The 23,413-nt window shown below is 44.7% G+C and overlaps 7 non-coding genes across 7 annotated transcripts; 2 read left to right on the forward strand and 5 right to left on the reverse strand.

Annotated features, from left to right (window-relative positions):
• Positions 1-1,035: 1,035 nt before the first annotated feature.
• Positions 1,036-1,107, reverse strand: trnaq-cug (transfer RNA glutamine (anticodon CUG)). Its single transcript has one exon. It is a non-coding gene; the product is annotated as a tRNA-Gln (tRNA).
• A 5,352-nt stretch (positions 1,108-6,459) lies between these two features.
• trnaq-cug (transfer RNA glutamine (anticodon CUG)) lies at positions 6,460-6,531 on the forward strand. Its single transcript has one exon. It is a non-coding gene; the product is annotated as a tRNA-Gln (tRNA).
• A 685-nt stretch (positions 6,532-7,216) lies between these two features.
• trnaq-cug (transfer RNA glutamine (anticodon CUG)) lies at positions 7,217-7,288 on the reverse strand. Its single transcript has one exon. It is a non-coding gene; the product is annotated as a tRNA-Gln (tRNA).
• Positions 7,289-10,861: 3,573 nt separating this feature from the next.
• trnaq-cug (transfer RNA glutamine (anticodon CUG)) lies at positions 10,862-10,933 on the forward strand. The gene has a single exon. It is a non-coding gene; the product is annotated as a tRNA-Gln (tRNA).
• A 1,767-nt stretch (positions 10,934-12,700) lies between these two features.
• On the reverse strand, positions 12,701-12,772 carry trnaq-cug (transfer RNA glutamine (anticodon CUG)). Its single transcript has one exon. It is a non-coding gene; the product is annotated as a tRNA-Gln (tRNA).
• Positions 12,773-15,467: 2,695 nt separating this feature from the next.
• Positions 15,468-15,539, reverse strand: trnaq-cug (transfer RNA glutamine (anticodon CUG)). Its single transcript has one exon. It is a non-coding gene; the product is annotated as a tRNA-Gln (tRNA).
• A 5,031-nt stretch (positions 15,540-20,570) lies between these two features.
• trnaq-cug (transfer RNA glutamine (anticodon CUG)) lies at positions 20,571-20,642 on the reverse strand. The gene has a single exon. It is a non-coding gene; the product is annotated as a tRNA-Gln (tRNA).
• Between the last annotated feature and the right edge of the window lie 2,771 nt (positions 20,643-23,413).

The raw sequence follows: 23,413 nt of genomic DNA on the forward strand, positions 1-23,413 counted from the left end.
GTCGTGGACGCTGTTCTCCTGAAAGCTGGGTAATTTGCTGCGAACGATGGTCTGTTTGAGGTTAGGTGCCCACCTGACCAGTCCATTGATATCTTCCTGCAGTCGACAGCTTTCCTCCTCATCATCAAACACGCGGCCAATTTTTGTATCATCTGCAAACTTCTTAATCATGCCCCTGACATTTAAGTCCAAATCATCAATATATATTACAAAAATCAAGGGACCCAGTACTGAGCCCTGTGGAACCCCACTGGAAACAGCCTTCCAGTCACAAAAACACCCGTCGACCATTACCCTTTGCTTCCTGCCACTGAGCCAATTATAGATCCAACTACCCACTCTCCCTTGGATCCCATGGGCTTGTATTTTTATGTCCAGTCTGCCATGTGGGATCTTGTCGAAAGCCTTGCTGAAATCCATGTACATTACATCAAACGCACTACCCTCATCGACCCTCCTTGTTATGTCATTTCAAAAATTCAATCAAGTTCGTCAGACATGACGTTCCCCTTTACAAATCCAAGCTGACTGTTTCCTTAGAACCGAAAAGGTTAAGATAATTTTTGATAGAGGTTTTCAAAATCATGAAGGATTTTGATAGATTAAGTAAAGAGAAACTGTTTCCAGTGACAGAAGGGTCAGTAACCAGGGGACACAGATTTAAGGTGATCGGCAAAAGAATCAGAGACGACATGAGGAAACATTTTTTTACACAGCTGTGGGTGACAGTTGTTACGATCTGGAATTCACTGCCTGAATTTGTAGGGCTCTGGGGAAAGAGCAGGGGAGCGGGACGAATTGGATCGGTATTTCAAAGAGCCAGCACAGGCTGATGGGCCGAATGTCCTCCTTTTGTGCTGCAATATTCTTTGATCCTGGGATCAGATAGAATAGTGCTTCTTTGGCCAGCTCAGACACAATGGGCTGAATGGACTCACTGGATGCTATAAATTTTATGATACTATTAATTGATCTGTGTACATATTTTAAATTGAGATTCCTTTCATGTGGGAAACCCAGGGATTGATCCAAAACAGGTCCCACTAAGATTTGAACTCAGGTCACTGGATTCAGAGTCCAGAGTGCTCCCCATTACACCATGGAACCACACTCAGTGAGGAGTTCACGAGTGCCCATGCACAGACCAACATCGAGTGCACTTGCCCCATGTGTGATGTCAATGGTCACTCCGCTTTCCCTTTCCCCAATCAGCAGCAGAGAAAGTTGTTTTTTGTGCAATGCTGCGTTTCACTGCACAAAAGAATGGTGTTTGCTGAACTTTTCTCTGCAATCTGCATTCAGCAAGAAAACTTGTAGAAATTCAAAGAACTGTTTCTTGAAATGAGGGAATTGTTTACATTTTCTTTTCACTCCAAACTTTCTCCATCAGTGCCTTGCAATGTTTATACACTGATTATCCGGCAAGACTGTAATGAGAACAATCCCAGCTTCTCCAGTCTCTCCACATAACTTAAGTCCCTGATCCCTGGCACCATTCTGGATAATCTCTTCCACACCCTCTCTCAGGCCTTGACATATTTCCAAAAGTTTGGTGCACAGAAAGAGGCCGAACCAGTGTTTTATGAAGATTGAGCATAACTTCCTTGCTTTTGTACCCTGTGCCTCTATTTATAAATGTAAGAAATCTTACAACACCAGGTTATAGTCCAACAAATTTATTTTAAAATCACAAGCTTTCGGAGATTATCTCCTTCGTCAGATGAATGAATGAAAAGGTTCTCAAATCGCATATCTTATACTATGTTGGGACAGCATCACACCAATCAAAAGGTGTCGTTGTTATTCAAACAGGCCAGTCACGGAGAACAGCACGTCCCAGTACACTCGATATACATTGTGTCTATTAACAGGCAGGCAGAAAGAAACTCAAAATGGCAGAGAGAGAGAGAGAGAGAATTTTATTTATAAAGCCCAGGATCCCATATGCTTTTGAAGCACTTTCTCAACTTGTTCTGCCACCTTCAAAGATTTGTCTGCATACACCCCCAGGTCTCTCTGTTCCTGTATCCCCTTTAGAATTGTACCATTTCATTTATATTGCCTCACCTCATTCTTCCAACCAAAATGTGTCACTTCACACTTTTAAAATTTCATCTGCCATGTGTCTGCCCATTTCACCAGTCTGTCGATATCCTCCTGAAGTCTGTTACTATCCTCCACATTGTTTACTACATTCCCGAGTTTCATGTCATCTGCAAACTTTGAAATTATACTCTCTATACCCAAGTCCAGGTCATTAACATATATTAAAAAGAGCAGTGGTCCTAATACTGACCCCTGGGGAACACCACTGTATACTTCCCTCCAGTCTGAAAAACAACCGTTCACCACTACTCTCTGCTTTCTGTCCCTTAGACAATTTTGTATCCACACTGGGACTGTCCCTTTTATTGTTAATTTGTAAGTTGAAAGGATTCACCTCTTCACGTCAGACGACAGGACCCACTGAACTGGAGTCAGGAGAGATCAGTGACTGTGAATGGTCAGAGAGATGGAGAAAGCAGAGTTTTTAAACGTGGTGTAATGGTGAGCACTCTGAGCTCTGAATCCAATGATCTGAGTTCAAATCTCAGTCGAACTGGGTTTGTATCAATCCCTGTGTTTCCTGTATAAAAGGGGTCGTGATTTAAAATATTTACACAGATCAATAGAGTTTGAGAAATTTACTGCACAGAAGGAGGCCATTCAGCCCATTGTGTCAATGCCAGCCAAAAAAGGTCCATGCATCTTATCCCACTTTCCAGCTCTTTGTCCGTAACCTTGTAGTTTACGGCACTTCAGGTGCATATCCAAGTACCTTTTCAATGAGTTGAGGGTTTCTGCCTCTTCCACCCTTTCAGGCAGTGAGTTCCAGACTCCCACCACCCTCTGGGAGAAAACATTTCTCCTCAGCTCCCCTCTAATTTGTGCCCCCTGGTTATTGACCTGTCTGCTAAGGGAAATAGGTCCTTCCTGTCCACTCTATCGAGGCCCCTCAAAAGACACCTCAATTAAATCACCCCTCAGCCTCCTCTCTTCCAAAGAAAACAACCCCAGCCAATCCAATCTTTCCTCACAGCTAAAATTCTCCAGTCCTGGCAACATCCTCGTAAATCTCCTCTGTACCCTCTCGAGTGCAATCACATCTTTCCTGTAATGTGGTGACCAGAACTGTACACAGTCCTCAAGCTGTGGTCTAACCAAAGTTTTATACAGTTCTAGCATAACCTCACTGCTGTTATATTCTTTGCCTTAGCGAATAAAGGAAAGTATTCCATGTGCCTTCTTAACCACCTTATCGACCTGTCCTGCTACCTTCAGGGATCTGTGGACATGCACTCCAAGGTCCCTCACTTCCTCCACACCTCTCAGTATCCTCCCATTTATTGTCTATTCCCTTGCCTTGTTTGCTCTCTCCAAATCCATCACCTCACATTGCTCTGGATTGAATTCCATTTGCCACTTTTCTGCCCACCTGACCAGTCCATTGATATCTTCCTGCAGTCTACAGCTTTCCTCCTCACTATCAACCACATGGTTCATCTGCCATGTGTCTGCCCATTTCACCAGTCTGTCTCGATCCTCCTGAAGTCTGTTACTATCCTCCACATTGTTTACTACATTCCTGATTTTCGTGTCATCTGCAAACTATGAAACTATATTCATGGGATGTGGGCGTCGCTGGCAAGGCCGGCATTTATTGCCCATCCCTAATTGCCCTTGAGAAGGTGGTGGTGAGCCACCTTCTTGAACCGCTGCAGTCCGTGTGGTGACGGTTCTCCCACAGTGCTGTTAGGAAGGGAGTTCCAGGATTTTGACCCAGCGACGATGAAGGAACGGTGATATATTTCCAAGTCAGGATGATGTGTGACTTGGAGGGGAACGTGCAGGTGGTGTTGTTCCCATGTGCCTGCTGCCCTTGTCCTTCAAGGTGGTAGAGTTGGGGTTTCGGAGGTCTGTCGAAGAAGCCTTGGCGAGTTGCTGCAGTACATCCTATGGATGGTACACACTGCAGCCACAGTGCGCCGGTGGTGAAGGGAGTGAATGTTTAGGGTGGTGGATGGGGTGCCAATCAAGCGGGCTGCTTTATCTTGGGTGGTGTCGAGCTTCTTGAGTGTTGTTGGAGCTGCACTCATCCAGGCAAGTGGAGTTTATTCCATCACACTCCTGACTTGTGCCTTTTAGAAAGGTAGAAAGGCTTTGGGGAGTCAGGAGGTGAGTCACTCCCGTAAAATACCCAACCTCTGACCTGCTCTTGTAGCCACAGTATTTATCTGGCTGGTCCAGTTAAGTTTCTGGTCAGTGGTGACCCCCAGGATGTTGATGGTGGGGGATTCGGCGATGGTAATGCCATTGAATGTCAAGGGGAGGTGGTTAGACTCTCTCTTGTTGGAGATGGTCATTGCCTGGCACTTGTCTGGCGTGAATGTTACTTGCCACTTATGAGCCAAGCCTAGAAGTTGTCCAGGTCTTGCTGCATGTGGGTACGGACTGCTTATGATCTGAAACCTGGACCAGGAGCTCGATCCTCATTGATTAAGGCAGAAAACTGTCCAGCAGTGATTGGTTTCCAGGTGTCTTTTAATCGTTTGCCTCAAATTTTGAGACAGCAGGAACTTCATAAATTGCAGTTCCACCGAGAGGAGAATTCAGATCACAGGATTCGAAGTCCAAGAGTGCTCACCTGAAGGGATTCGCAAAATTTCACATGTCCCCGCACCCTCCCCGAAGATTTATTGGAGTTATTAAAGAAACCCTGGTGTGACTGTGTTTTAAAAAATCCAGGGTCTCTCAAAATGGCTGCGGTCAGACACATGGCCAAGGGCCTGCAGCATTTGAAATTGGATTTTCTGACAGCTTGGCAGCTCCGTGTTTAACACGTCTGTAAACACCTTTCCACAGGAGCAGACAGGGCTCTTTGAACAATGCAGTTGCATTCACGCCCTGAGGCAAGCCATCAACGTTGCCTGCCTACACATCAAAATTCAAGCAGGAATAATCCCAGGACTAAGGTGACCCATGAAGGAACATTGGGAACAATGGGAAGCAGTTATGGAACAGATCGGGACAGGTACCGGCCATTAATGGAAATGGGCCAAGATCGGGGCCTTATTATCTTACGTTTTCACACCAAAATCGGACAATGGAGCAAACAAATGAGGCGCAAAATGAACTCATTACCGGGAGGGTATAACTGGGGGCATCCCAGAACCTCTCTCTCTCTTCGCCTCGGCCCAGCGTCCTGCTTGCCTGCTAGCAACCAAGAAGGAAGGCCGTCCAGTAAACATCGCAACCACGTGTCGAAGGCAGCAGCAGGGCACAGGGGCCAGGCCTTTTCATCTGTTTCACCGGTGAGCATTATTTTTTCCTGGCCGTCACAAGACAACCTAGCTCGGTGTAAAGGTGGGAATTAAAGGGGTATTGCTAAAATTGTGATTTTAGAATTTTCCCTCGATGCGTCCGTTTCTTCCACCCCGTTAAGTGTAAGACTGTATTGCATCCAGAGCGATTCCTTTTATCTTCTGTATAATACTGTTTACCTTGTAGTTTTAGTTATATTGTTAATAAACATTGGTTTTCCTTGCCCCAATCCACTGGTCTGTTCGTCTGTCCTTATTACCGCTCGATAAGTCCTGAGCTCAGAATCAGGAAGGGGAAAGCGATTCGAAACCGCACAGCGGGCAGGGCAGCTCAGGAAAACATAACTGGCTGACCTACAATAAGCCCCGGAAACAAAACCCCTTACAGACCGTCACACCATGGAACCTGTCACATATAACGATTACATTCCTGTGTTCTCCAGCTCTCTGACCATTCACAATGTGCCAGTTTCCATGGTGTGATGGTGAGCACTCCTGGACTCTGAATCCGCTGATTTGAGTTCAAATCTCAGTGAAACTTCAATTTATGATGTCACTGTTGTTTGCAAATTTTGGACAAACAAGAAAAGACACTTGTAACCAATCACTGACACTGGACAGTTTTCTGCCTGAATCAATGATGATCGAGCTCCTGGTCCAGATTTCAGATCATAATCTCAGCCTGTCTTTCCCTTTCCCCAATCAGCAGCAGAGACATTGTTTGTTGTTCACACCAAACTTTCTCCATCAGTGCCTTGCAATGTTTATACACTGATTATCCGGCAAGACTGTAATACGAGCTGCGCTGAGCAGTGTGAAACAGAAGCAGTGATGAGGGAAGTGATAGACTTGACGGTAGCTGTGTGATTGTCTGAGCATCGATACTGAGCAGAGGGGAGAGTGGGGAAGCTGAAGGTATGGATGAGAAAGTGCCGAGCCAAAGTGGAAGTGTGGAGATGGAATTGTCCAATGCTTGCAGTTTTGCTGGTGGGAGAGGTTTGCCAGTCGCCTCGAGGGGTCAGTGATGTATCGACATTTCCGTGCTGAGAAAAGAGCCAAGTGTCTTTGAATGGTGGGAGCTCAACTCAATCCCTGTGTGGGTTCCATGGTGTAATGGGGAGCACTCTGGACTCTGAATCCAGTGATCTGAGTTCAAATCTCAGTGGGACCTGTTTTGGATCAATCCCTGTGTTTCCCACAGGAAAGAGTCACTTTTCAAAATGTGTCCACAGATCGATTCCTGAGTATAACATTCAAAAATCCTCCAGCCACGTGAGCTGCTACTGCAATCCATGTTACTGGAGCTCTCAGTCCAGATCATTGAAATCTCCTCTTAACCTTCTCTGCTCTGAGGAGAGCACCTTTTGCAAGTCCATATACACAACATCAACCGCATTGACCTCATCGACCCTCTCTGTTACCCCATCGAAAATAATCCAAGGGAATAAATTTAGAGGGCTCTGGGGAAAGAGCAGGGGAGTGGGGCTAATTGGATTGGTCTTTCAAGGAGCAGCACAGGCACGATGGGCTGAATGGCCACCTTCTGTGCTGTTACATTCTGTGATACTGAGATTCTATGATACAGACAAGAAAAGATTCTGTCATTTTGTGCAGTGAAACGCAGCATTGAACAAAAAACAAACTTTCTGTTCTGTTGATTTGGGAAAGGGAAAGACAGGCTGAGATTATGATTTGTCATTAATCAACGATCTGGACTGAGAGCTCCAGTAACATGGATTGCAGGAGCAGCTCACGTGGCTGGAGGATTTTTGAATGTTATACTCAGGAATCGATCTGTGGACACATTTTAAAAAGTGACTCCTTTCATATGGGAAACACAGGGATTGATCCAAAACAGGTCCAACTGAGATTTGAACTCAGATCACTGGATTCAGAGTCCAGAGTGCTCACCATTACACCATGGAACCCACACAGGGATTGAGTTGAGCTCCCACCATTCAAAGACACTTGGCTCTTTTCTCAGCACGGCAATGTCGATACATCACTGACCCCTCGAGGCGACTGGCAAACCTCTCCCACCAGCAAAACTGCAAGCACTGGACAATTCCATCTCCACACTTCCACTTTGGCTCGGCCCTTTCTCATCCATACCTTCAGCTTCCCCACTCTCCCCTCTGCTCAGTATCGATGCTCAGACATGATGTCTATCTCTGTATTTTTTTGTTTGTTGTTTTTTTTTGGTGATTTGTATATTCTGAGACCTTGCAGGTAACACCTGTCTGTCTGCACACTGATTGCCTTGGCAACGGGCAGTTGAAAAAACTGTCTGTACTCACCAAGCATTGTTCTGTGAATTATAAATGCGATTTCATTTCGAGGATTTCATTTTCACATCGTTCACCTGACGAAGGGGGAAGCCTCCGAAAGCTTGTGAATTTAAAATAAAATTGCTGGACTATAACTTGGTGTTGTAAAATTGTTTACGATGCTCAGACAATCACACAGCTACCGTCAAGTCTTTCACTTCCCTCGTCACTGCTTCTGTTTCACACTGCTCAGCGCAGCTCGTATTACAGTCTTGCCGGATAATCAGTGTATAAACATTGCAAGGCACTGATGGAGAAAGTTTGGCCTGAAAAGTAAATGTAAATTTTGCTCGAGGGCAAGAATACGATCCAAGCAATTCCTGTATTTCAAGAAACAGGGATTTGAATTTCTACAAGTTTGCCTGCTGAATGCAGATTGCAGAGAAAATAAAGACCAACATTCCATTTACCTTCCTAATCGCTTGCTGTACCTGCATCCTAACTTTTTGTGTTTCTTGTACGAGGACACCCAAGTCTCTCTGAACACCAACATTAATAGTTTCTCACCATTTATAAAATATTCTGTTTTTCTATTCTTCCTACCAAAGTGAATAATCTCACATTACCCACATTATACTCCATCTGCCACCTTCTTGCCCACTCACTTAACCTGTCTATATCCCTTTGCAGACTCTGTGTGTCCTCCTCACAGCTTACTTTCCCACCTAGCTTTGTATCGTCAGTAAACTTGGATACATTACACTCGGTCCCTTCATCTGAGTCATTAATATAGATTGTAAATAGCTGAGGCCCAAGCACTGATCCTTGCGATACCCCACTAGTTACAGCCTGTCAACCCGAGAATGACCCGTTTATCCCTACTCTCTGTTTTCTGTCTGTTAACCCACGAGTCCTGATCTTGTGTAACAACCTTTTGTGTGTCACTTTATCAAATGCCTTTTGAAAATCCAAATATACTCCATCCACTGGTTCCCCTTTATCTACCCTGTTCGTTACATCCTCAAAAAACTCTAATAAATTTGTCAAACACGATTTCCCTTTCATAAAACCATGTCGGCTCTGCCTAATCATATTATGATTTTCTAAGTGCCCTGTTACCACTTCCTTAATAATAGATTCCAGCATTTTCCTGACGACTGATGTCAGGCTAACTGGCCTGTAGTTCCCTGTTTTCTCTCTCCCTCCTTTCTTGAATAGTGGGATTACATTTGCCACTTTCCAATCCGCTGGGACCGTTCAAGAATCTAGAGAATTCTGGAAGATCGCAACCAATGGATCCACTATCTCTGCAGCCACCTCTTTTCGAACCCTGGGATGTCGACCATCAGGTCCAGGGGATTTATCAGCTTTTAGTCCCACTAGTTTCTCAATGACGATTTCCTACTGATATTAATTACTTTCAGTTCCTTTGCTGGTTTCTAAAACTCTCCCAATCCTCAGGCTTACCACTCTTCCTGGCAACATTATAGGCCTCTTCTTTAATCTAATACTATCCTTAACTTCTTTAGTTCGGCAGGGATGGATCACTTTTCCCGTGGAGATTTTATTTCTCAATGGAATTCACTGCCTGAAAAGGTGGTGGAATCAGATTCAAGAGTAACTTTCAAAAGGGAATTGGAGAAATATTTGAAGGGAAAGAATTGACAGGACTCTGGGGAAAGAGACGAATTGGATAGTTCTTTGAAAGAGCAGCAGAAGAACAATGGGCCGAATAGCCTCCTTCTGCATTGTTACTGTGATTCTGTCATTTTCTGCAGTGAAATGCAGCATTGAACAGAAAACAACTTTCTCTTGTGCTTATTTGGGAAAGGGAGGCTCAGATTATGATCTGAAATTCAGACAAGGAGCTTGATCCTTATTGATTAAGACAGAATACTACCCAATGTCAGAGAGTGGTTTTCAAACTGCTATTTGATTTGATTATCCCAAACAGATGGGACAAGAAGAATTGAGGTCTGACTGATATTTGAACTCAGATCACTGGATTCAGAGTCCAGAGTGCTCACCATTACACCATGGAACCCGCTGTAGTGCGAGTTCCTCCAATTCTCCAACATTTCGCAGCCACTGATCTCTCCTGTCTCCAGTTCAGTTGGTCACGTCGTCTGACCCGAAGAGGTGAATCCTTTCAGCTTAAGAATCAACAACAAAACGGACAGTCCCAGCGTGGATACAAAATTGTCGAAGGGACAGAAAGCAGAGAGTAGTGGTGAACGGTTGTTTCTCAGACTGGAGGGAAGTATACAGTGGTGTTCCCCAGGGGTCAGTATTAGGACCACTGCTCTTTTTGATATATATTCATGACCTGGACTTGGGTATAGAGGGTATAATTTTTAAAATGTAAACTACAAGGCTACGGACCAAGAGCTGGAATTAGATCGAAAAGCTCTTTTCTGTCCAGCACAGACACAACAGGCCAAATGGCACCCGTGGAGGAAGATTCTGCATTTTATAAATTGACCAAAACACATATTTTAAATAGTGATTCCTTTCATGCAGGAAACACAGGGATTGATCCAAAACAGGTCCCACTGAGATTTGAATTCAGAGTTCCCGAGTGCTCCCCATTCCACCATGGAACCACACTCAGTGAGGAGTTCACGAGTGCCCATGCACAGACCAACATCGAGTGCACTTGCCCCATGTGTGATGTCAATGGTCACTCCGCTTTCCCTTTCCCCAATCAGCAGCAGAGAAAGTTGTTTTTTGTGCAATGCTGCGTTTCACTGCACAAAAGAATGGTGTTTGCTGAACTTTTCTCTGCAATCTGCATTCAGCAGGAAAACTTGTAGAAATTCAAAGCACCGTTTCTTGAAATGAAGGAATTGTTTACATTTTCTTTTCACTCCAAACTTTCTCCATCAGTGCCTTGCAATGTTTATACACTGATTATCCGGCAAGACTGTAATACGAGCTGCGCTGAGCAGTGGGAAACAGAAGCAGTGACGAGGGAAGTGATAGACTTGACGGTAGCTGTGTGATTGTCTGAGCATCGATACTGAGCAGAGGGGAGAGTGGGGAAGCTGAAGGTATGGATGAGAAAGGGCCGAGCCAAAGTGGAAGGGTGGAGATGGAATTGTCCAGTGCTTGCAGTTTTGCTGGTGGGAGAGGTTTGCCAGTCGCCTCGAGGGGTCAGTGATGTATCGACATTGCCGTGCTGAGAAAAGAGCCAAGTGTCTTTGAATGGTGGGAGCTGAGCTCAATCCCTGTGTGGGTTCCATGGTGTAATGGTGAGCACTCTGGACTCTGAATCCAGTGATCTGAGTTCAAATCTCAGTGGAACCTGTTTTGGATCAATCCCTGTGTTTCCCATATGAAAAGAGTCACTTTTTAAAATGTGTCCACAGATCGATTCCTGAGTATAACATTCAAAAATCCTCCAGCCACGTGAGCTGCTCCTGCAATCCATGTTACTGGAGCTCTCATTCCAGATCGTTGCACGATGACAGACTTTTTTCTTGTCTGCATCAAAGAATCACAGAATCACAGAATGTTACAGCACAGATGGAGGCCATTCGGCCCGTCGTGCCTGTGCTGCTCTTTGAGAGACCGATCCAATTAGTCCCACTCCCCTGCTCTCTCCCCAGAGCCCTGTAGATTCATCCCTTCAAATATTTATCCAATTCCCTTTTGAAAGTTACTGTTGAATCTGCTTCCACCACCTTTTCAGGCAGTGAATTCCAGATCAGAACAACTCGCTGTGTAAAAAAATGTTTCCTCATGTCGCCTCTGGTTCTTTTGCCGATCACCTTAAATCTGTGTCCTCTGGTTACCGACCCTTCTGTCACTGGAAACAGTTTCTCTTTATTTACTCTATCAAAACCCTTCATGATTTTGGACACCTCGATCAAATCTCCTCTTAACCTTTTCTGCTCCAATGAGAACAACCCCAGATTCTCCAGTCTATCCACATAACTGAAGTCCCTCATCCCTGGAACCATTCTAGTAAATCTCCTCTGCACCCTCTCTAAGGCCTTCACATCCTTCCTAAAGTGCGGTGCCCAGAATTGAACCCAATACTCCAGCTGAGGCCGAACCAGTGTTTTATAAAAGTTTAGCGTAACTTCCTTGCTTTTGTACTCTGTGCCTCTATTAATGAAGCCCAGGATCCCGTATGCTTTATTAACAGCCTTCTCAACCTGTCCTACCACCTTCAAAGATTTGTGTACATTCACCCCCAGGTCTCTCTGTTCCTGTACCCCCTTTAAAATTGTACCATTTAGTTTATTTTGCCTCTCCTCATTCTTCCCACAAAAATGTGTCACTTCACAGTTCTCTGTGTTAAATTCCATCTGCCATGTGTCTGCCCATTTCACCAGTCTGTCCATATCCTCCTGAAATCTGTTACTATCCTCTACATTGTTTACTATATTCCCAAGTTTCGTGTCTTCTGCAAAGTTTAAAATCATACCCTCTATACCCAAGTCCAGGTCATTAATATATATCAAAAAGAGCAGTGGTCCTAATACTGACCCCTGGGGAACATCACTGTAAACTTCCCTCCAGTCTGAAAAACAACCGTTCACCACTACTCTCTGCTTTCTGTCCCTTTGCCAAATTCGTACCATGCTGCCACTGGATAGCTCTTTCAAAGAGCAGCACAGGCACGATGGGCCGAATGGCCTCATTCAGTGCTGTAACATTCTGTGATACTGTGATTCTATGACACGGACAAGAAAAAAAGTCTGTCATTTTCTGCAGTGTAACGCAGCATTGATCAAATATTTGAGAGTTAATTACTTTCAGGGCTGTGGGGAAAGAGCAGGGGAGTGGGACTAATTGGATATCTCGTTCAAAGAGTCGGCACAGGCACAATGGGCTGAATGGCCTCCATTTGTGCTGCAACATTCTGTGATACTGTGATTCTTTGATACAGACCAGAAAATATCTGCTATTGTGCAATGATGTGGACTGAGAGCTCCAGTAACATGGATTGCAGCAGCAGCTCACGTGGCTGGAGGATTTTTGAATGTTATACTCAGGAATCGATCTGTGGACACATTTTAAAAAGTGACTCCTTTCATATGGGAAACACAGGGATTGATCCAAAACAGGTTCCACTGAGATTTGAACTCAGATCACTGGATTCAGAGTCCAGAGTGCTCACCATTACACCATGGAACCCACACAGGGATTGAGTTGATCTCCCACCATTCAAACAATCACACAGCTACCGTCAAGTCTATCACTTCCCTCGTCACTGCTTCTGTTTCACTCTGCTCAGCGCAGCTCGTATTACAGTCTTGCCGGATAATCAGTGTATAAACATCGCAAGGCACTGATGGAGAAAGTTTGGTGTGACCAACAAACAATTTCTCTGCTGCTGATTGGGGAAAGGGAAAGACAGGCTGAGATTATGATCTGAAATCTGGACCAGGAGCTTGATCATCATTGATTCAGGCAGAAAACTGTCCAGTGTCAGTGACTGGTTACAGGTGTCTTTTCTTATTTGTCCAAAATTTGCAAATAACAGTGACACCATCAATTGAAGTTGTATTGAGATTTGAACTCAGATGACTGTATTTATAGCCAAGAGTGCTCACCATCACACCATGGAACCAATAACTAATGCCCATTCCCTTTCTCCAGCACTCTGATCATTCACAGTCACTGATCTCTCCTGACTCCAGTTCAGTGGGTCCTGTCGTCCGATGTGAAGAGATGAATCCTTTCAACTGATGAATTAACAATTAAAGGGTCAGTCCCAGCGTGGATACAAAATTGCTTTCGGGACAGAAAGCAGAGAGTAGTGGTGAACGGTTGTAGACTGTGGTGTTCCCCAAGAGTGGATATCAGGACCACTGCTTTTTTAATATATATTAATGTCCTGGACTTGGGTATAGAGGGGATAATTTCAATGTTTTCAGATGACACGAAACTCAGGAATGTGGTGAACAATGTGGAGGATAGTAACAGACTTCAGGAGGATATAGACAGACTGGTGAAATGGGCAGACACATGGCAGATGGAATTTAACACAGAGAAGTGTGAAGTGACACATTTGGGCAGGAAGAATGAGGAGAGGCAAAAGAAACTAAATCGTACAATTTTAAAGTGGATGCAGGAACAGAGAAACCTGGGGGTGAATGTACACAAATCTTTGAAGGTGGCAGGACAGGTTGAGAAGGCTGTTAATAAAGCATACGGCATTCTGGGCTTTATTAAGAGAGGCACAGAGTACAAAAGCAAGGAAGTTATGATGAACTTTTATTTAACACTGGTTAGGCCTCAGCTGGAGTATTGGGTTCAATTCTGAGCACCGCAGTTTGGGAGACTGGAGAAGCTGGGATTGTTCTCCTTCGAACAGAGAAGGTTAAAGGGAGATTTGATCGAGGTGTTCAAAATCATGAAGGGTTTTGATAGAGTAAATAAAGAGAAACTGATTCCAGTGACAGAAGGGTCGGTAACCAGAGGACACAGATTTAAGGTGATCGGCAAAAGAACCAGAGGCGACATGAGGAAACATTTTTTGACACAGCGAGTTGTTCTGATCTGGAATTCACTGCCTGAAAAGGTGGTGGAAGCAGATTCAATAGTAACTTTCAAAAGGGAATTGGATGGAAAGAAACAATAGGATCGGTCTCTCAAAGAGCAGCACAGGAACAATGAGCCTCCATTTGTGCTGTAACATTCTTGGATACTGGGATTTGTGTTTTTCTGGCCAGCACAGCCACAATGGGCTGAATGGCTTCACTGTGTGCTGTAAATTTTATGAAATTCAGCACAGAGAAGTGTGCACTGATACATTTTGGTAATAAAAATGAGGAGAGACAAGATAAACTAAATGATATAATTTTAAAGGGGATACAGGAACAGAGAGACCTGAGGGTGAATGTACACAAATCTTTGGAGACGGCAGGTCAAGGATGAGGGACTTCAGTTATGTGGATGGACTGGAGAATCTGGGATTGTTCTCCTCAGAGCAGAGAAGGTTAAGGGAAGATTTGATCGAGGTGTTCAAAATCATGAAGGGTTTTGATAGATTAAATAAAGAGAAACTGTTTCCAGTGACAGAAGGGTCGGTAACCAGAGGACACAGATTTAAGGTGATCGGCAAAAGAACCAGAGGCGAGATGAGGAAACATTTTTTTACACAGCGAGTTGTTCTGATCTGGAATTCACTGCCTGAAAAGGTGGTGGAAACAGATTCAATAGTAACTTTCAAAAGGGAATTGGATAAATATTTGAAGGGAAATAATTTAAAGACCTGAGGGGAAAGAGCAGGGGAGTGGGACTAATTGGATCGGTCTCTCAAAGAGATACAATGGACCGATGATAGACTATAGAAAGACAGGCTGAGATTATGCTCTGAAATCGAGACCAGGAGCTCGATCCTCATTGATTAAGGCAGAAAACTGTCCAGGAGCAATGATTGGGTTCCAGGTGCATTTTATTTGTTTGTCCCATATTTTCAAACAGATGGGAGAACAAAAAGGGAGGTTTAACTCGATTTGTTGAATTCAATGTCCAGAGTGCTCAACATTACACCATGGAACTGAACATTTAGCTCTGAGAAAACTCTACTTTCTCCAGCTCTCCGACCGTTCACAGAAACTGGAATCTCTCCTCACTCCAGTTCAGTGGGACTTGACGTCTGACGTGAAGAGGTGAATCTTTTCAACTTAAGAATTAACATTCACAGCTGAGAAAAAAAACTGTCATCGAGCAATGATCTGGACTGAGAGCTCCAGTAACATGGATTGCAGGAGCAGCTCACGTGGCTGGAGGATTTTTGAATGTTATACTCAGGAATCGATCTGTGGACACATTTCAAAAAGTGACTCCTTTCATATGGGAAACACAGGGATTGATCCAAAACAGGTCCCACTGAGATTTGAACTCAGATCACTGGATTCAGAGTCCAGAGTGCTCCCCATTACACCATGGAACCCACACAGGGATTGAGTTGAGCTCCCACCATTCAAAGACACTTGGCTCTTTTCTCAGCACAGCAATGTTGATACATCACTGACCCCTCGAGGCGACTGGCAAACCTCTCCCACCAGCAAAACTGCAAGCACTGGACAATTCCATCTCCACCCTTCCACTTTGGCTCGGCCCTTTCTCATCCATACCTTCAGCTTCCCCACTCTCCCCTCTGCTCAGTATCGATGCTCAGACAATCACACAGCTACCGTCAAGTCTATCACTTCCCTCGTCACTGCTTCTGTTTCACACTGCTCAGCGCAGCTCGTATTACAGTCTTGCCGGATAATCAGTGTATAAACATTGCAAGGCACTGATGGAGAAAGTTTGGAGTGAAAAGAAAATGTAAACAATTCCTTCATTTCAAGAAACGGTGTTTTGAATTTCTACAAGTTTACCTGCTGAATGCAGATTGCAGAGAAAAGTTCAGCAAATACCATTCTTTTGTGCAGTGAAACGCAGCATTGCACAAAAAACAACTTTCTCTGCTGCTGATTGGGGAAAGGGAAAGCGGAGTGACCATTGACATCACACATGGGGCAAGTGCACTCGATGTTGGTCCGTGCATGGGCACTCGTGAACTCCTCACTGAGTGTGGTTCCATGGTGTAATGGGGAGCACTCTGGACTCTGAATCCAGTGATCTGCGTTCAAATCTCAGTAGGACCTGTTTTGGGTCAATCTCTGTGTTTCCCACAGAAAAGAAATCAGGATTTAAAATGCACAGATCAATAGAATCTTTCAAATTGACTGCACTGAAGGAGGCCATTCAGCCCATTGTGTCCTTCCCGGCCAAAAAAGAGCGATCCTGCCGAATCCCTCTTTCCAGTTCTTGGTCCGTAGCCTTGTCGTTTCCAGCACTTGAAGTTCATATCCAAGTACCTTTTAAATGTGATGAGGGTTTCTGCCTCTTCCACCCTTTCAGGCAGTGAGAAGGGAAAGAATTTACAGGGCTCTGGGCAAAGAGCAGGGGTGTGGGGCCAATTGGATCGGTCTCTCAAAGAGCAGCATTGACACGATGGGCCGAATGTCCTCCTTCTGTGCTGGAACATTCTGTGATACTGTGATTCTATGACACGGACAAGAAAAAAATCTCTCATTTTCTGCAGTGAAACTCAGCATTGAACAAAAAACAACTTTCTCTGCTGCTGATTGGGGAAAGGGAAAGACAGGCTGAGATTTTGATCTGAAATCAAGACCAGGAGCTCGATCCTCATTGATTAAGGCAGAAAAATTCCCAGCATCAGTGATTGGTTTCCAGGTGCCTTTTAATTGCTTCTCCCAAACAGCTGGAACAAAATGAACTGAAGTTTTATTGAGATTTCAACTCAGCGAACATGGATTCAGAGTCCAGAGTGCTCATCATTACACCATGGGACCAATAACTGTTACAGTGCTGCTTTCTCCATCTCTCTGACCATTCACAGTCACTGATCTCTCCTCACTCCAGTTCAGTGGGTCCTGTCGTCTGATGCAAAGAGGTGAAGCTTTTCAACTGATGAATTAACATTTAAAGGGACAGTTCCAGCGTGGATACAAAATTGTCTGAGGGACAGAAAGCAGAGAGTAGTGGTGAACGGTTGTTTTTCAGACTGGAGGGAAGTATACAGTGGTGTTCCCCAGGGGTCAGTATTAGGACCACTGCTCTTTTTGATATATATTAATGACCTGGACTTGGGTATAGAGGATATAATTTCATCGTTTGATGATGACACGAAACTTGAGAATGTAGTAAACAATGTGAAGGATAGTAACAGACTTCAGGAGGTTATAGACAGACTGGTGAAATGGGCAGACACATGGCAGATGGAATTTAATGCAGAGAAGTGTGAAGTGACACATTTTTGTAGGAAGAATGAGGAGAGGCAAAATAAACTAAATGGTACAATTTTAAAGGGGGTACAGGAACAGAGAGACCTGGGGGTGAATGTACACAAATCTTTGATGTTTGCAGCAAAGTTGAGAAGGCTGTTAAAAAGGCAAATGTCATCCTGGGCTTTATGAATAGAGGCATAGAGAACAAAAGCAAGGAAATTGTGCTCAAATTATAGAGAACATTGGATAGGCTACAGCTGGAGTATTGGGTTCAATTCTGAGCACCGCACTTTAGGAAGGATGTGAAGGCCTTAGAGAGAGTGTAGAAGAGATTTACTAGAATGGGACCAGGGATGAGGGACTTCAGTTTTGTGAATAGACTGGAGAAGCTGGGATTGTTCTCCTTGGAGCAGAGAAGGTTAAGAGGAGATTTCAATGATCTGGACTGAGAGCTCCAGTAACATGGATTGCAGTAGCAGCTCACGTATACAGTCAGAGAACAATGCCTGGTGATTGCAGATAATCTTTCCAACTGCCCGTTATCACACCTCGGCAGAGAGGTAATCACAGCAATCAAAGGAGTGGATGGTGTTCAGACAGGGGAACATTACATACAAGACGACTGAATACACAATCGGTCAGAACACAAAGACAGAGAGAGAGAGAGAGAGAGACACCCGAAAGGCAGAGAAAGAGAGAGAATGACCAGTTGTATTAAAAACAGATAACTTTTTTCCCCTGGTGGGGTTACATGTAGCGTGACATGAACCCAAGATCCCGGTTGAGGCCGTCCTCATGGGTGCGGAATTTGGCTATCAATTTCTGCTCGACGATTTTGTGTTGTCGTGTGTCTCAAAGGCCATCTTGGAGAACGCTTACCCAAAGATCGGAGGCTGAATGTCCTTGACTGCTGAAGTGTTCCCCGACTGGGAGGGAACCCTCCTGTCTGGCGATTGTTGCGCGGTGTCAGTTCATCCGTTGTCGCAGTGTCTGCATGGTCTCGCCAATGTACCATGCTCTGGGGCATCCTTTCCTGCAACGTATGAGGTAGACAACGTTGGCTGAGTCACAGGAGTATGAACCATGCACCTGGTGGGTGGTGTCCTCTCGTGTGATGGTGGTATCTGTGTCGATGATCTGGCATGTCTTGCAGAGTTTACCGTGGCAGGGTTGTGTGGTGTCGTGGACGCTGTTCTCCTGAATGCTGGGTAATTTGCTGCGAACGATGGTCTGTTTGAGGTTAGGTGCCCACCTGACCAGTCCATTGATATCTTCCTGCAGTCTACAGCTTTCCTCCTCACTATCAAACACATGGCCAATTTTTGTATCATCTGCAAACTTCTTAATCATGCCCCTGACATTTAAATCCAAATCATTAATATATATCACAAAAATCAAGGGACCCAGTACTGAGCTCTGTGGAACCCCACTGGAAACAGCCTTCCAGTCATAAAAACACCCGTCGACCATTACCCTTTGCTTCCTGCCACTGAGCCAATTTTGGGTCCAACTACCCACTCTCCCTTGGATCCCATGGGCTGGTATTTTTTTGACCAGTCTGCCATGTGGGACTTTGTCAAAAGCCTTGCTGAAATCCATGTACATTACATCAAACGCACTACCCTCATCGACCCTCCTTGTTACCTCCTCAAAAAATTCAATCAAGTTCGTCAGACATGACGTTCCCCACAACAAATCCAGGCTGACTGTTTGCTTAGAACCGAAAAGGTTAAGATAATTTTTGATACAGGTTTTCAAAATCATAAACGGTTTTGATAGAGTAAATAAAGAGAAACTGTTTCCAGTGACAGAAGGGTCAGTAACCAGAGGACACAGATTTAAGGTGATCGGCAAAAGAACCAGAGACGACATGAGGAAACATTTATTTACACAGCGAGTTATTTTGATCTGGAATTCACTGCCTGAATTTGCAGGGCTCTGGGGAAAGAGCAGGGGAGCTGGACGAATTGGATAGGTATTTCAAAGAGCCAGCACAGGCTGATGGGCCGAATGGCCTCCTTTTGTGCTTGGAGGAGGGGACCAAGTGTAATATATCAAAGTTTGCAGATGATACAAAGATGGGAGGGAAAGTAGAGAGTGAGGAGGACATAAAAAACCTACAAGGGGATATGGACAGGCTGGGTGAGTGGGCGGAGATTTGGCAGATGCAATACAATGTTGGAAAATGTGAGGTTATGCACTTTGGCAGGAAAAAACAGAGAGCAAGTTATTATCTTAATGGCGAGAAACTGGAAAGTACTGCAGTACAAAGGGATCTGGGGGTCCTAGTGCAAGAAAATCAAAAAGTTAGTATGCAGGTGCAGCAGGTGATCAAGAAGGCCAACGGAATGTTGGCTTTTATTGCTAGGGGGATAGAATATAAAAACAGGGAGGTATTGCTGCAGTTATATAAGGTATTGGTGAGACCGCACCTGGAATACTGCATACAGTTTTGGTGACCATACTTAAGAAAAGACATACTTGCTCTCGAGGCAGTACGAAGAAGGTTCACTCGGTTAATCCCGGGGATGAGGGGGCGGACATATGAGGAGAGGTTGAGTAGATTGGGACTCTACTCATTGGAGTTCAGAAGAATGAGAGGCGATCTTATTGAAACATATAAGATTGTGAAGGGGCTTGATCGGGTGGATGTGGTAAGGATGTTCCCAAGGATGGGTGAAACCAGAACTAGGGGGCATAATCTTAGAATAAGGGGCTGCTCTTTCAAAACTGAGATGAGGAGAAACTTCTTCACTCAGAGGGTGGTAGGTCTGTGGAATTTGCTGCCCCAGGAAGCTGTGGAAGCTACATCATTAAATAAATTTAAAACAGAAATAGACAGTTTCCTAGAAGTAAAGGGAATAAGGGGTTATGGGGAGCGGGCAGGAAATTGGACATGAACTTAGATTTGAGGTTCGGACCAGATCAGCCATGATCTTATTGAATGGCGGAGCAGGCTCGAGGGGCCGATTGGCCAACTCCTGCTCCTATTTCTTTTGTTCTTCTGTAACATTCTTTGATACTGGGATTAGATGGAATAGTGCTTTTCTGGCCAGCTCAGACACAATGGGCTGAATGGACTCACTGGATGCTATAAATTTTATGATTCTATTAATTGATCTGTGTACATATTTTAAACTGTGATTCTTTTTATACAGGAAACCCAGGGATTGATCCAAAACAGGTCCCACTGAGATTTGAACTCAGATCACTGGATTCAGAGTCCAGAGTGCTCCCCATTACACCATGGAACCACACTCAGTGAGGAGTTAACGCGTGCCCATGCACAGACCAACATCGAGTGCACTTGCCCCATGTGTGATGTCAATGGTCACTCCGCTTTCCCTTTCCCCAATCAGCAGCAGAGAAAGTTGTTTTTTGTGCAATGCTGCGTTTCACTGCACAAAAGAATGGTGTTTGCTGAACTTTTCTCTGCAATCTGCATTCAGCAGGAAAACTTGTAGAAATTCAAAACACTGTTTCTTGAAATGAAGGAATTGTTTACATTTTCTTTTCACTCCAAACTTTCTCCATCAGTGCCTTGCAATGTTTACACACTGATTATCCGGCAAGACTGTAATGAGAACAATCCCAGCTTCTCCAGTCTCTCCACATAACTGAAGTGCCTGATCCCTGGCACCATTCTAGTAAATCTCTTCCACACCCTCTCTAAGGCCTTGACATATTTCCAAAAGTTTGGTGCACAGAAAGAGGCCGAACCAGTGTTTTATGAAGATTGAGCATAACTTCCTTGCTTTTGTACTCTGTGCCTCTATTCATAAAGCCCAGGATCCCATATGCTTTTGAAGCACTTTCTCAACTTGTTCTGCCACCTTCAAAGATTTGTGTACATTCATCCCCAGGTCTCTCTGTTCCTGTATCCCCTTCAGAATTGGACCATTTCATTTATATTGCCTCACCTCATTCTTCCAACCAAAATGTGTCACTTCACACTTTTTAAATTTCATCTGCCATGTGTCTGCCCATTTCACCAGTCTGTCTATATCCTCCTGAAGTCTGTTACTATCCTTCACATTGTTCACTACATTCCCGAGTTTGGTGTCATCTGCAAACTTTGAAATTATACCCTCGATACCCAAGTCCAGGTCATTAATATAAATCAAAAAGAGCAGTGGTCCTAATACTGACCCCTGGGGACACCACTGTATACTTCCCTCCAGTCTGAAAAACAACCGTTCACCACTACTCTCTGCTTTCTGTCCCTATGCGAATTTTGTATCCACACTGGGACTGTCCCTTTTATTGTTAATTCATCAGTTGAAAGGATTCACCTCTTCACGTCAGACGACAGGACCCACTGAACTGGAGTCAGGAGAGATCAGTGACTGTGAATGGTCAGAGAGCTCGAGAAAGCAGAGTTTTTAAACATGGTGTAATGGGGAGCACTCTGAGCTCTGAATCCAATGATGTGAGTTCAAATCTCAGTCGAACTGGTTTTGTATCAATCCCTGTGTTTCCTGTATACAAGGGGTCGTGATTTAAAATATTTACACAGATCAATAGAGTTTGAGAAATTTACTGCACAGAAGGAGGCCATTCAGCCCATTGTGTCAGTGCCGGCCAAAAAAGGTCCATGCATCTGATCCCACTTTCCAGCTCTTGGTCCGTAACCTTGTAGTTTACGGCACTTCAGGTGCATATCCAAGTACCTTTTAAATGAGTTGAGGGTTTCTGCCTCTTCCACCCTTTCAGGCAGCGAGTTCCAGACTCCCACCACCCTCTGGGTGAAAACATTTCTCCTCAGCTCCCCTCTAATTTGTGCCCCCTGGTTATTGACCTGTCTGCTGAGGGAAATAGGTCCTTCCTGTCCACTCTATCGAGGCCCCTCAAAAGACACCTCAATTAAATCACCCCTCAGCCTCCTCTCTTCCAAAGAAAACAACCCCAGCCAATCCAATCTTTCCTCACAGCTAAAATTCTCCAGTCCTGGCAACATCCTCGTAAATCTCCTCTGTACCCTCTCGAGTGCAATCACATCTTTCCTGTAATGTGGTGACCAGAACTGTACACAGTCCTCAAGCTGTGGTCTAACCAAAGTTTTATACAGTTCTAGCATAACCTCACTGCTGTTATATTCTTTGCCTCAGCGAATAAAGGAAAGTATTCCATATGCCTTCTTAACCACCTTATCTACCTGTCCTGCTACCTTCAGGGATCTGTGGACATGCACTCCAAGGTCCCTCACTTCCTCCACACCTCTCAGTATCCTCCCATTTATTGTCTATTCCCTTGCCTTGTTTGCTCTCTCCAAATCCATCACCTCACATTTCTCTGGATTGAATTCCATTTGCCACTTTTCTGCCCACCTGACCAGTCCATTGATATCTTCCTGCAGTCTACAGCTTTCCTCCTCACTGTCAACCACATGATTATTCTGCCATGTGTCTGCCCATTTCACCAGTCTGTCTCTATCCTCCTGAAGTCTGTTACTATCCTCCACATTGTTCACTACATTCCTGATTTTCGTGTCATCTGCAAACTATGAAACTATATTCATGGGATGTGGGCGTCGCTGGCAAGGCCGGCATTTATTGCCCATCCCTAATTGCCCTTGAGAAGGTGGTGGTGAGCCGCCTTCTTGAACCGCTGCAGTCCGTGTGGTGAAGGTTCTCCCACAGTGCTGTTAGGAAGGGAGTTCCAGGATTTTGACCCAGCGACGATGAAGGAACGGCGATATATTTCCAAGTCAGGATGATGTGTGACTTGGAGGGGAACGTGCAGGTGGTGTTGTTCCCATGTGCCTGCTGCCCTTGTCGTTCTAGGTGATAGAGTTGGGGTTTCGGAGGTCTGTCGAAGAAGCCTTGGCGAGTTGCTGCAGTGCATTCTGTGGATGGTACACACTGCAGCCACAGTGCGCTGGTGGTGAAGGGAGTGAATGTTTAGGGTGGTGGATGGGGTGCCAATCAAGCGGGCTGCTTTGTCCTGGATGGTGTCGAGCTTCTTGAGTGTTGTTGGAGCTTCACTCATCCAGGCAAGTGGAGTTTATTCCATCACACTCCTGACT

Source organism: Heptranchias perlo, unplaced genomic scaffold, assembly GCF_035084215.1.
Source record: "Heptranchias perlo isolate sHepPer1 unplaced genomic scaffold, sHepPer1.hap1 HAP1_SCAFFOLD_526, whole genome shotgun sequence".
Classification (NCBI taxonomy): domain Eukaryota; kingdom Metazoa; phylum Chordata; class Chondrichthyes; order Hexanchiformes; family Hexanchidae; genus Heptranchias; species Heptranchias perlo.